The 15,076-nt window shown below is 37.1% G+C and overlaps 1 non-coding gene across 1 annotated transcript; it reads right to left on the bottom strand.

Annotated features, from left to right (window-relative positions):
- Positions 1-14,601: 14,601 nt before the first annotated feature.
- Positions 14,602-14,708, bottom strand: LOC136321625 (U6 spliceosomal RNA). The gene has a single exon (XR_010728771.1). It is a non-coding gene; the product is annotated as a U6 spliceosomal RNA (small nuclear RNA).
- Positions 14,709-15,076: the final 368 nt, after the last annotated feature.

Raw genomic sequence — 15,076 nt, 5'->3', positions numbered from 1 at the left:
GAGTATTTGGAAACATCAAACCTCCACCTCAAGCCACAGAGATTTCTCACAGAAATAGACATTCTGAAGATGAGCTCACAATCTAAAATTACCACATATTTAAGGAAATAATTCACCTTGAAGTAGAATCATTAAAGACAATAAATATTAGGATCATAACCTGAAGAAATTCAGATGTCACATTTACCTGTTAAAACTTTTTTTAAAAAGTATTAAAATGATTAAAAGAAGTATAAAAGAGCAAGACATGGATAGTTTCAAAGAATGAACAGAATCTCTGGAAATTTTAAATGTAATCATTTAAGTAAAATCTCAGTGAGTATATTAGAATATTAGACACAGCTAAAAAGTGAGTTAATGAACTGGAATATAAATCTGAGAAGAAAACGATTTGTAACAACTCATAAAATTATGGATTATATAAACCAGAGGTAGCTTATAAAAGAATAGACTGAGATGCTCTAACATAAGTCTAACAATTTCCAAAAGGAACAGATTAGAATTCTCCTTAAAATAAAATATCACATATATTTTTTCTTTGCTATTACCTATTACCTATTCATTAATCCTTTCCTTCCATTTATTCACTCAATAAGCATTTATCCAAGCATATACTCAGTGTGTGTTTTTGTGTGTGTGCTATATTATGTGCTGTGTACACAGAATAAAAATCTAATCCCATACTTATGCTCCCCCCCAATTGCTTAATGTTGTACAATCATCCTTTGAATGATCAGAATCTCTCAAAGGGAGGAAATTAAAGTTTATTTAGTATTTCAGGCTGGATACCATCTTAAATTCTGCAATGCATATAAAAACTGTAAAATTAACTATAGTGAGAGAAAAGGAGAGAAATGGGAAGGGCATTTATATAAGGTGTATGAATCCATACATAACACAGCAAGAAGAAAATCTGTAACTGGCATGAGCCATGTTTGATGTTGCCTTCAGGAAGCACCTGAGGTGGTTGGGTTTCTCATCGAAAGCTTCACTCTTGAGGAATCTGAGCTCTTGATGTCAAAGTTATCTTGGATTACAGGTCTTTTTCATTAATCTTTACCTCTTGACTTGATTGAGTCACCTTGTGGTCACCTGGGTGCTAGCCATACTCCTTCATGTCTCCATCTAGTAGCAGTTACTCTATTTACTCTAGGGGACCAGCATTTTAGTTGTTGTTTTACTTAATGATCCCAAGAGAATTAAATGGACAGATGGCAATTACCACCTCCAATTTAGTGGGATTATTGTTAAATTCCTTGTTAGAAGCATTTTTCCTTTGGATATTAAAAACTGTAAGTCAGCAGAGTAAAAAGTCATGGAGAGTGGGAGCAAATATTTTGTGAATGAATCATTGGGTGTAATTGTAAGAGGTGCTAACCCCCTTCACACCTTGGTACTGAGACCCAGGTCATCAAAGCCATAAAGTTATTCCTTTACAGACCATTTACCATTATTCTGTAGGGCAGTATTTCAAGCCTCTTCTCTGCAATGATAGCAGTGTAATCAACATCAATGTGAGACACAGATATTCTTATCATCAGTCCTCTGATTCTGTCTCTTCTAAGAACTTGACAACCCATTCAGTCTAAGTTATCAGGATTTTCTCCTGGGCAATGTGAACCAAAAAATGCACTTGAAGATCTGCCCATGAGGAATATTTCTCTCCTTCTCTTTACTTCTCTTCAGGGCCATCCCAGAGTGGGTTCTAATGTCACAGTGGTCTACATCTGCCTGTTGTCAGCTACAGGTTTCTCTTCCACATCACCTAGTTTGGAAAACTTTCCATGAAGCAGCATGAGTCCATGAAGTGAGATGAAAGAGAGAGGGCAGCATGGGAGGTGTAGCCCCAGAGAAAAGTGGACAATGTTCTTTCTCATTTTTTTACCTTAAGGATCTTCCTAAATCTATAATATACCAACTTTTACTTGATTGCAGATTATATTGCTTACGGTCAGTTTCAGGGCTAGCCACCTAAAAATCCAAGTTTGTGAAGGTCAACTGAGGTTTCAAACCAGAGATGTACTGTGGTTAGCAGGACTCAGTGGCAAACAAATTCTTGATTGCCAGAAAGAATAATGGTTACATGGCTTCCTTCCAAGTTTTGGGGAGTTTCACTGACTCTTTTACTGGGATTTGCCATAGGCTTACTACTTTATCTTAATTTTCCCAAGACATTTAATCTGCCATATCTTTGAACTGGATGAGTCATGAGGATCAAAGAGTTATTAGCAGTGTAGTTTGGACAAGATAAAGATTCTTCTATTTTGGCCCTATTAAGTTAGGTAGAGTTTCAGATCATCCAATAAACAAGTTACTTTGGAAATATATAGTATATCTAGCTTTCAAAATGCTGCAATCCCACCAGGAATTATATGTACAAGATACTGCATTTTGCCCTGGCAGATAACTTGGTTGCTTAGAGTGTCATCCTGAAGGGCAGAAGTTGCCAAATCTGTCCTTGGTCAGGGTACATACAGGAACAGATTGATGTTCCTCTCTCTCTCTCTCTCTCTCTCTCTCTCTGTCTCTCTCTCCCTCTCTCCCTTCTCCCAAAATCAATAAATAAACATTAAAAAAAGACATATTAAAAAAAAAGATACTGCCTTTTAATTTTCACTTTGGAGGAAATATACTGCCTAATGCTTGGCTACCGATCTAGCAGAAACTACTGAGCCATCAGATCCCTCTGATTTTGTGGGGCACACCTCCCACCTTCTGATGAGCATATATCTAACTTGGACATCGAGGCAACTTGCTGCTTTCTGCTCTTCAGGCTTTATTACTGTTACCATCACTATGATGAACCAATGAAATATGGTGTGATCTCAGAAACAGTCAATATCTCTGAGAACTAAATTGTGGCCCAGAGTTAATCCTGACACAGGATGACAAAGATCCTTCTTTCCAGAGGAACCTAATGGTTTGTGGTGCTATCTGTGTGTTGAGATTGAAAAAAAAAAATCACTGAATCAAATAGCTGGTTACCAGGTGCCATTGGCTAAACTGATTTAGTCCATTAAAAAGATTACATCTGGAGCAGCAGCTTCTGTTGGCTTCATCAACAAACTCATTATGAAAATTCACTATTACTTTTTGAGAATTAATGATCCTTTGCATTAACTAAACTAGAGAATTAAATTAGTCATGTAAGAATTACTGCCCTGCATTTTTCAGCTTTCAGTGGTAGCAATAGTCTCTGTGCTTCTCCTGAGGGTGTAGTATTGCTCTTGACTTACTATTCTGCACAAGAAGAGAGATGCACAGGCTCCTCATGGACCTATTTTTCTATAGCTCTTACTCCTTGAGCTGGGACTCTAATGTGAGTATTTTTTCACCTACTGAAATGTATTAAACATTATGTTCAGGACCTGGGGAAATAACCGGTAATGGGTTGAGGGTCACATATAGCCAATTGTGAGGGAGATTTAGATAAAAATTATTTCCATAAATTATGGCTGTGGGAGTGTAATGGGTTGAATACTTATGTGTATGTGTGTGTGTTTGAGGGGAAAGGTCTTCTCACTAGGGAAAAATTCTAGACACTGCATGAGACATAACTTTTGGTATTTTTGGGGTTTGAAGGAATTAAGGGAAATCTCAAAGGGTCAGGAAAAAAATTAAGGAAAGGCAAAGCTGTGAGGAGTTAGCAAACAAGAAACACATATGAAAGGAGGAATTCCTTCAAAGTCAGGAATCAAATTGTCACTGCTGCCAAGACACTGTGCCTAGGCCTGGTGACAAGGTGGGGGTGGGAAGTTGCTAAATCTAAGTGTCCCTTATTAAGCCTAGAAACCTTTAAGGTGGTTTAAATGGTGGCAGCTGGGTATCCTATCCTGGCTCATGGCAGAGGGAAACCAAATCTGTGGTAAAAGTATCCTCATTTTAGGCTCTCAGGTTTTCCACTGATTAAAATCAACCAAATATAAGCCCACAATCAAAGATGCCAAATATGCAAAGGGACTAAATGACATGAGTAAGAGGGACCTACAAATGATCTAGGCCTCAAAGTCTTAGGACATGGGAATCACAAAATATAATTCTATAAGTTATGGGGCTTAAATGACATTTTAAGAAATAGTGAAAGAAACAGAAGATAGAATAACAAAAATATGCAAGCTACACAGCACTATTTTAAATGTCTAGGCATATATAAAAAAAAGTACAAAATATAACTTTTAGAAATAAAAAAATAGTTGTTGAAAAATGAACAAATAGATTAAAGAGCAGATTAGATATAAGGGGAGAGAAATAAGTTAATTAGGAGGCAGACCTGATTAAATTAACTAGAATGTAACATAGAAAAAATAAAGAGTTGTAAAATATGAAGGATATATTAAGAGATGTGGAGGGTAAAAAGAAAAGTTCTAGGCCTTGGCTGGTTAGCTCAGTGGTAGAGCATCACCTGGAGTGTGGATGTCCCAGGTTTGATTCCTGGTCAGGGCACACAGAAGAAGCACAATTCTGCTTCTCCACCCTTCCCCCTCTACTTTTTTTCTGTCTCTCTCTTTTCCTCCTGCAGCCAAGGCTCCATTGGAGCAAAGTTGGCCTGGGTGCTGAGGATGGCTCCATGGCCTCTGCCTCAGGTGCTAGAATAGCTCCGGTTACAATGGAGTAATGCCCCAGATGGGCAGAGCATCGCCCCCTAGCGGGAAATCCAGGTGGATCCTGGTTGGGCACATGTGGGAGTCTGTCTCTCTGTCTCCCTGCTTCTCACCTCAAAAAAAAAAAAAAGTCTAATACTATATTACTTGAAGTATGATGCATGGAATAGGAGCAAGAGCCTCACTTAGGAAATTGTTAGCAATTCAAACTCAGCCTCATTGCTGATCTTGATTCTTGTATGATTCTTGAATCAGAATCTGCATTGGTCAAGAAACTCCCCATTTGATTCATATGTACCCACAAATTTGCAAGGCACTGGGTGAACAAATGTATAATTAGAATTTTAGAGAGAGAAAAGAAAGGGAACAGAGAAGCAGCACTATTTGAAGAGATAATAATTATGTTTTTCAAAATTGATTGATACATTTTCAGAAGAAAGTATATCTGGAACAGTGCATAACTTCCAGTTTGATTTAAAAATAAAATTGTTTACATTCATTTTAAATATGTCTGTTATGGAATCAAAATATTATAACATTTGAGGTACAGCATCACCTTTTTAAAAAGTACAAGTACAAGATTGTCACTAGCCAGAAATTTTACATTGTTCTAGTTTTCAATTTAAGCTAGCTTTCTCTTTTACTTTCTTTCTTCGAAAGTTATAATAATGTGATCCACTTCCTGCTAGAAGGTTATTAACGGATCACTCTCTCACAGCTCTTCCAAAAAAGTATGAATAGATTAAAACTAAAGTAATATTTTATTTCTATATACATGCCTCTTATTAACTTTTAAAATTTAACAAAACAACAACAAAAAACAATCTCATAGACACAGCAGTGTAGTGATCATTACTAGAGGGAGGGGTTTAGGGAGCAAGTAGAAGAGGGTCAAGTGGGATAAATAGTGACAGAAGGAGGCTTGACTGGGTGATGAACACTCCCCACACTATACAGATGATGTCTAGAACTGTACACTTAAAACCTATGTAATTTTATTAACCAATATAATCCAAATGAATTCAATAAAAATTTAAAAAGTTTGTTACCATTATACTCATTATTATTTACAACACATGTATTTGATCAACATAATTGGATATACAAAGTAAAATTTTATGGCAAATGCATCGCTTATTGAGGCAGTTAGTGCTGCTTGATTTCAATCAGTTCGTGTTTCCAAACTTTTGCTAGAAAGATGGAAGATTCAGAAGTAATTATATTCCTACTTTGTGTTTTATAATATGTAAATTCTGAGAAATATTTTCACACAAATAAGTAGAATGGACTGAAAGGGGAGTTTTATAAAAAATTACCCACAGTGAAATTGCTTTAACACAACTTGATGATTTCCAAAGAAGGGAAGCTAATCTAATCTCTCTTTTCAATATTGCAGTAAAAAATATGTAACTAAGATATAATTTACTATTTTAACTAATTTTAATTGTATTCACTGGCATTAAGTACATTCACATTGCTGTGCATGTGAATTACCACCATCCATTTCCAGAACTCTTTCATCTGAAACAAACTTATACTCATTAAACACAAACTTCTCATTCTTCCTCCCCCAACCCCTGGAAACTACTATTCTACTTTCTGCCTCCATGAATTTGACTACTGTAGATACCTTCCATAAGTAGAATTATATAATATTTACCCTCTTGTAACTGATTTATTTCACTTAGTATAATGTCTTCAAGCATGATGTCATCTATTTTATAGTACATGTCAGAATTTCTTTCCTTTTTAAAGGCTAAATAATATTCCATTGTATGTATATACTACATTTTGTTTATCCATTTATCTGTCCTTGGCCACTTGGGTTGCTTCTTCCTTTGACTGACTGTTGTAAATAATTGAATTCCTTTTAAATAAGATCAGCAACGGACAGTTATACTATCCAATTGCAACCTTCTGCTTCTTATTTGGTACATATCCAAAGGAGTTTCCTTTAGTCTCCAATGAGCAAATTACAAAGTAACAAGCAAACAGAAAAAAAGTTATATAAATGTTGATATTTCTATTTCATTCCCTTGTTGAATGCTTGTAAACTGTCTGTGGGGAATAAAATTAAATGATCATGCCTTTAAGGTGCAGATCTGTAGGAATACCAATGACAGGTGAGCAAGACCAAGATTTTTCAAATGAAGTCAGGATTTCACAAGGCTGACAAGTCTTCTGGTTAGCAATGCTGCTTTTCTGAGTGTTGACAGAAGAAACATCTAGAGAATTTTTAAAAGAGTTTATTTGAGCCAAACTGATGACTTATGCAGAAGAGCAAAGATTTTAAATGCTGTGGAGAATAACAGTTTTACAGATTTTTAAAATGTATTTGAAATTAAAGAAGGGACATAAGGAAGCTCACATGGAGGTGGGACAAAGCAAGGTGAGAGTTGGGTTACAGGATAGTTAACAAGATTATGTGTTTTCTTGAGGGTGGCTACAGCTTCTTTCAAAGGTGTGTTAACCTAGATGCACAGAAACAATCGACAAGGCTTATTTCAGGCAAAGAAAACCCTTTTACAAAAGAAGTTGTATGCCTGGAGTGTGACTATCTGCCATGACCTGCCCAGTTAGGAATTTAGGATCAGATCATTCTGCGAGGTTAATTTCCACTGGATCCTTTAAGTCATTCACACAATCATCTCCTAGCATAATACATTACTTACTACATCCCACTCCTGAAAAACGTGCTGACCTCCTCTACTGCACGAATGAATCTTATCAGTCCTTGTATTAGTTTTCTATTGTGCATAAGGAATTGCTACAGATTAGAAGCTGAAAACATGTATGTATATTTATGAAACAAGAAAAAATCAGCATTCATGCTCCCTGTCACCACTCAATCAAATAAGTAGTGACAAGGTTTGAATCTTCATGGGCACTTTATTCAGATTGCTGGTGATCTGAGAAAACAGCAGGCGATATACCCTAAAAACTGTCTTAACATTTCATCTCAAGCTAACTTTTTTTATAAGGGGAAGAAAAGGGTAGCTAAGGCATTTGGAATTAAGGGAAAAGTAATTAGATAAAACTTGCAGTCCAGAGATTTTTCTAGCATTTCTTCATCTGCTGCCTAGTAATTCTTTATCTGCATCCTTGTCAGGGATGCTCCATCCCTGGAGCATCAAGGGTTAGATAACATCTTGGTTGCTTGCAGATCTCCTGGGCCTGCAGCACAAAGGGTTGATTGCTTGCAGCCCTTGTAAAGTCATGTAGGCTCGTTCCTGTGTCCCAGCTCATGGAACAAAGCTTTTTACTTGCATTATTCATTAAGCCTACTTATTATAACTAAAAACTACTATTACTAAAGCTAAACTTTTAACTCTTGATTTCTCTCTATCATTTATGAGTGTGAAGTTCTGTAGATTGGAAGTCTGGCTGAATTCAGCTAGGTCCCTGTGTTTAAAGTCTCATAAGGCTAAATTTAAGGTATTGGCTAGGCTGAGCTGGGCTATGCACTTATTGGAGGCTCTGGGAAATACCCTGCTTCCAAACTCGTACATATTGTTGGCAAAATCTAGTTAGTTCCTTACCTATTAGCATGGGTTGCTTCTAAAGGTCACTTGCATTCCTTCTCATAAGGGTATATGCAGTTTTTTTTGTTTTGTTTTGTTTTTGAGAGAGAAAGAGAGAGAGAGAGAGAGAGAGAGAGAGAGAGGAAGGGCGAGAGATGAGAAGTATCAACTCATCGTGGCAGCATCTTAGCTGTCTATTGATTTCTTTCTCATATGTGCCTTGACTAAGGGGAAGACTTGCTCAAGCCAGCAACCTTTGAGCTCAAGCCAGTGACCTTGGGCTTCAAGAAAGAGATCATGTATATGATCCCATGCTCAAGCCAGTGAGCCTGCGCTCAAGCTGGTAATGCAGGGTTTCAAACCTGGGTCCTCAACATTCCAGGCTGACACTCTGTCCATTGCTCCATTGCCTCGTCAGGCAGGCTATCTCCATCTTTAAACTAAAAACTGCACATTGACTTCTTCCCATGTTTTAAGTTTCTCTAATTTCCTCTTGTGCTATTACTTGGAAAAAGCTCTGCTTTTAAGAGTTCATGTGATTAGTTCAGGCCCACCTGGATTATCATCCTATTTTAAAGTGAATGATGCCGTAAAATGTAACCTAATTACAGGAATGATACCTCATTATATTTATAGTTTTTAAGGATTAGAGCCTTCTATAGTCCACTACCTCACCTCCACCCAAAATTCACATTTCTCCAAAATGCAAAATATGTCTATTTTGTTTAAAGATCCCTGAGGATTTCATTCTGCTATAGCATCTCAAAGTTGAAAATCTGCTAAAATTGTGGGCAGTGTGAAACCATTGAAGAGTTTTAAGCATTGAAGTCATAAAACCAGAATTGTTCTTTAGAAAGTTTAAGCTGTGCAGAGAGAGAATTTCACAAAATCTGACACTGTTTTACGATTTAAAAAGAACACTGAATAAACTAGGAATGGGAGGGAACTTCTTCAACCTGATAAAGCCCATCTATGAAAAGCCCTCAGCAAAAAGCAAAAATGGTGAAAGTCTGGAGGATTTCATTCTAAAATAAGAAACGAAATTAGAATATCTATGCTTACCACTTCTATTCAACACTGTACTGGAGGTCTAAAGAGAGAAATTAGGCAAGAAAAAAGAAAAAGGCATCTAGATTAGAAAGGAACAAATAAAGTTATCTCCATTTGCAGATAACATGATTTTGTATGTATAAAATTCTAAAGAATCCACTAAAATTGTTAAATAAATGAGTTCAGCAAGGTTGTACAATACAAATTTAATTGTATTTCTATATTCTATATTAAAAAATTAAAAAATGAAGTAAGGAAACAATTTCATTTACAAAAAATCACAAAGAATAAAATATCTAGAAATAAATTTTACAAAAGAAGTGTAAAATTTGTACTCTGAAAACTAGAAAACACTGTTAGAAGAAATTAAAGAAGACTTAAATAAATGGAAAGATATTCCATGTTCATGGATTGGAAGACTTAATATTAATATTGAAGTACTCTTGAAATTGACCAACATATTCCAATGGAATCTCTATCAAAATTTCAGCCAGTATTTTTTTCTAAAAATTGACAAATTGACTCTAAAAATCATATGAAAATGCAAAGGACCCAGAATAACCAAAATAATCCTTTTTTTTCCATAGAGACAGAGAGTCAGAGAGAGGGACAGATAAGGACAAAGAGACAGGAAGGAAGAGAGATGAGAAGCATCAATTCTTCATTGTAACTCCTTAGCTGTTCTTTGATTGCTTTCCTATATGTGCCTTGACAGGGGTAGCAGGAGCTAAAGCAGAACAAGTGACCCCTTGCTCAAGCCAGCAACCTTAGGCTCAAGGCAGTGACCCGCACTGAAGCTGGTTAGCCCGTGCTCAAGCCAGTGACCTTGGCATTTTGAACCTGTGTCCTCTACATCCCAGTTCAGTGTTCTATCCACTGCATCCCTGCCTGGTCAGGCTAAAATAATCTTGAAAAATAACAAAGTAGGAGGACACATCTTCTGATTTAAAACTTACCATATATCTGTAGTAATCAAGACTCTGAGGTACTGGCATAAAGATAAACATAAAGATCAATAAAGTACAATTGAGAGTCCAGAAATATACCCTTACCGCTATGGTCAACTGATTTTCAACAAGGGTATCAAGACAATTCAATGAGGAAAGATTAGTATTTTCAACAAATGGTGCTGGGACAACTGGATATCCACATGCAAAAAAATAAAGCTAGATCCTTACCTCATATCATATATAAAAATTAACTCAAATGTAAGATGAAAGCTATAAAAATCTTACAAGAAAACATGGGAGTAAGTCTTCATGACCTTGGATAGTCAATGATTTCTTAGACATGACACCAAAAGCACAAGCAACAAAAGAAAAACCAGATAAATTAAAATGAATCAAAATGAAAATCTTTTGTGTTTTAATAGACAACATCAAGAAATTGAAATCACAACTCAGAGAATGGGAGAAAGTATCTGCAAACCATATCAAATAAGTGACTTTTATCCAGAATATGTCATGAACCCTTACAATTCAACAATAAAAAGACATTTAAAAACCAAAGACCCAAGTAAAAAATGGGAAAAGATTTAAACAGACATTACTCCAAAGAATATGTACAAATTGTCAAAAAAGTGCATGGAATTAGTCATTAGGGAAATACAAATCAAAACTGTAAGCCTGACCAGGCAGTGGTGCAGTGAATAGAACATTGGCCTGGGACACTGAGCACCCAGGTTCACCACCCTGAAGTCGCCAGCTTGGATGTAGGCTCCTCTGGCTTGAGTGCATGCTCACCAGCTTGAGCAAGGGGTCACTGGCTTGAGTGTAAGATCATAGACATGATCCTATGATTGCTGGCTTAAGCCCAAGATCTCTGGCTTGAGCAAAGGGTCACTCGATCTGCTGTAGCTCCCGGTCAAGGCACATATGAGAAAGCAATCACTGAACAACTAAAGTGCCACAACTATGAGTTGATGCTTCTCATCTTCCTTCCTGTCTGTCTGTCCCTCTCTCTTAAAAAAAAATGAGGTAATACTTTAAACCCACTAGAATGGCTATAATAAAAAAGATGGATAATAATGTGTTGACAAGGCCTGACCAGGCAGTGGTGCAGTGGATAGAGCATTGGACTGGGAGGCCGGGGACCCAGGTTTGAAACTCTGAGGTTGCCTGCTCTAGTGTGGGCTCATCTGGTTTGAACAAGGCTCATCAGCTTGAGCTAGGGGTCATTCAGTCTGCTGTAGCCCCCGGTCAAGGCACATATGAGAAAGCAATCACTGAACAACTAAGGCGCCGCAGCGAAGAATTACTGCTTCTCATCTCTCTCCCATCCTGTCTGTCTGTCCCTACCTGTCCCTCTCTCTGTCTCTCTTGTCTCTGTCACAAACACACACACAAAAAAATAAATAAGTAAAATAAACTCCCTTAAAAAAATAAAATGTTGACAAGAATTAGAGATTAGGCAAATCCTTAGAGACAGAAAGTAGATTGCGGTTGTCTGTGGCTGGGTGTGGGGGAAAATAGGAGTAACTGCTAATTGGTATAGAGTTTCTTTTTGGGCAAAGAAAACATTTTCTAATTGGACAATGATGAAAGCTGCACAAGTCTGTGAATATACTAAAAACCATTGAATCACGCTTTTAAAGTATGAGCTTTATAGAACGTGAATTGTATCTCAACAAAGTTGTTACTAAGATAAAAAGAAAACTTAACCTGGCATCAGTCTGTGAGTGAATTGGGGTGAATGAAGGAAATAGAAAAACAAGTTAATAGATTATTGATTGACTATTGCTTAAGTTCAGTGTCAGTGTTGGCAATGGGGTAAAAATGCAAGAATCATTTAAAAAGGTCGATTTAATGGATGTAGCAACTCAATAGTAAAAAGATTGAGAATGAGAATGAAAAAAATTAATAGGCTTTGTTCCTGGGTAACTCAGAGAATGGTTATGCTATGGAGAAGTGAGTGAGAGGCTGGTAGGGATGGGGGAGGAAGGAAAATATAATGTTGGGTTTGGAGCTCCAAGTCAAATGTGAAAAAAAGCCACTAAGTCCCTTACTTAAAGCAACAGCTAGCATTTATATAGAACTTGCTGTGTGCCAAATACTATGCTAAACACTTAACATAATTAATTCAATTTAACTATTACATCAACTATAAGGTAGGGACTACACATATCTCCATTTTACAAATGAAGAAACTGAGGCATCGAGAAGGCAAATAATTGCCCCAGGTAGAATATGAACTTATGCCCTTAACTTCTATACCCACACAGACTTTTTAGACAACAAATAGACATTAGTCATTATATAAATAATATCCATCTCCTCAATTCACAATTATTATTAATTAATTGCCTGTTTTAAAACAATAAACAAGTCATCATAAAGTATTTTAGTCTTGGTTTATGTAACTTGATTTTGGAATCTATCCAAAAAGATAACCAGCCACCTTGATGGCAAATAAACTATTGTCATTGGTGTTTGGCACTCCAGGAGGATGTGAAGGACAAGTTTTAGAGGGATTCGCATATCAGCCAAGAGCAGGACCCAGGTCTTCTCATGGCCCCTCTGAGACACCACCATGCTTGGTGAGAGAAATTCTGCTCTGTTGGACTCCCTATGACTTCTGGAATGTGTGCAGTGTTGCCTTCTTGAGAGCTGGAGAATTTACTTCTACTAGGTATTATTAGTTTTGCAGCTATCTTTCTGTCATAATCTCTAAAATTTAATTTGCTAAAGTAATTGTTTCTCTAATAATAGTGGCTCATTCTATACCCCTGATATTTAAAGTGACTCTCTGCTATCACTTACTATGAAATAATTATATTTCCTTTACCTCCTTTTTCGAAAGGAGGTTACACTATCTGGTGTGTTTTCTTCTGAATGAGGGGCTTCAGGAAAGGCAGTCATGCACAGCTGCTGACCCTTCCAGGGCTGCAGAAAGCGTGTGCCTTGAGCCTGGACCATTTCCTTACATGAAGCTAATGAGCCCTTCACAGCCTGTGCTGGGTATATCACCTTGTCTGAGAATCTGTTCCCTGTTCTGGGCTTGATGTGTATGTACTTCTTTGTTCTGCTTTAAAATGTGTGCATATGGCACTCCACTGTTATATCTGTTCCTAGCAGGGAAAAAGGGTGTTCTTCACCTGTAGCACCAGAGATGTGTGCAGACCTGTGTCAGCGGTGGGGCAAGGCACACTGGCCTTCTGAGATCAAAACTCCCTACTGAGGCTGATCTTTCTCTGTGTCTTCTCTGTATGAGTAATGTTGTTCCATCCAGTTTCTGTTGGAGTTATGTCTTTGTTGGCAGCTCTGACACATGCAAACCATGCTGTGGGTTGACATCCTGGGATTGCTGCGCCTGGTGGAGGGATCCTCGATGCAGTGGGACTACAGCCCTGGAAGTAGTGACGGATGTCACTTGCTTAACAAGGGCCAAAATTCTTACAATCTGAAGATGCAAAAGACCAAATGCTAAGGCTGTTAGACTAATGTCAAGCCTTCAAGGGTTAAAAATAAAAATCTAATAGTATTGTTCTTTAAATATTGATAAGCAGAAAAAAAGCCACTTGTGTTCCCATCACTAACAGAAATCACTGATAAAGTTTTAGGGCTTACTTTTCCAGTTTTTTCTCTTCCCTTTTAAAAAAATAGTTTTAAAAAGTTTTATATTTACAAAAAAGTTGCAAGGAAAGTATTGAGATTTTCATATACCCAATACCCAATTCTCCTAGTATTAGTACGATACATTTGTAATAATTAATGAACCAATATTAAGACATTATAATTAATTAAGTAATATACTTTATTCAGATTTCCCTAGTTTTTGCCCACCGTCCTTTCCCTGTTTCAGGATTTTACCCAGGATGCCACATCACCTTTGGTTGTCAAGTCTCCTTAAATCCTTCTTGGTTATGACAGTTTCTCATCTTTTCATTGTTTTGGAGCAGTACTGGTCAGGCTTTTTGTAGAATGTTCCTTAACTGGGATTTGTGTGATTTTGTTTTTATCATGATTAGACTGGGATTATGGGTTTTCAGAAGGAAAAAGAAGAGCACAGAAGTAAAATGCCTTTCTGGTGTTATCAGTGTTGATGTTGACCTTGATCGCCTGGAAGAAGTAGTGTTTTCAGTTTTTTCCACTGTGAAGTGACGCCTCTCCTCTTCTCCAAACTGTACTCTGTGGAAGAAAATCTCTATGCACAACCCAGATTTACAGAGTGGGGAGTGATGCTCCGCCTCCTGGAGGATGGAGTATCTGTATGAATTATTTGGGATCTTCTGCATAGGGAATTTGTCCTTATTTATTTCTATCAATATAAACTCTAGATATGGGTTATTATCCAATACTATTTTATTTCTTTTAAAAATATTTTTACAGTGAAAAGTCATGATTGTGCTATTGAGTGTCATACATTATAGTTTGACTCATATTTCCTCTAAGCTAATTAAAGGGTACGCGGATGCCCACTAAGACCCTACCCAGAATATGGAATGCTTCACGGATTTGCATGTTATCCTTATGCAGGAGTCATGCTAATCTTCTCTGTATCATTCCAATTTTAGTATATGTGCTGCCAAAGCAAGTACTGCTTTATTTTATCTTGCTCTAATTTTCCTGACTTTGACCATTGGGATCTCTTTCAGTTGGCTCTCGTGTCCTTGTGCTTTGACATGCTTCCATAACTGTTAGTAGTTTCTTTTTTGTTTGTTTGAGTACTTGCTTTACATTCTGGTGCTGCAAGATGACTAGGCTCAACTTCATAGCCTTGGTCTTAGTCAGCCATTTCTCCAAGAGGTTCTAGTCCTTTTATATATTTAGAGACTGGTGTTAGAAAGCAAGATCCGAGTGTCAGATGTGCTCATTGATACTGGGGTGTCATTGCTTTCCACCCTTTCCATTGCTAATGGAGCAAGGACATAATGATTCAGTGGTAGTATAAATGTTAACAGGTACT

Source organism: Saccopteryx bilineata, chromosome 1, assembly GCF_036850765.1.
Source record: "Saccopteryx bilineata isolate mSacBil1 chromosome 1, mSacBil1_pri_phased_curated, whole genome shotgun sequence".
NCBI classification, from domain to species: Eukaryota; Metazoa; Chordata; class Mammalia; order Chiroptera; family Emballonuridae; genus Saccopteryx; species Saccopteryx bilineata.
Note: the sequence above shows the minus strand (reverse complement) of the source record. Positions and strands in the feature narration are given on the sequence as shown.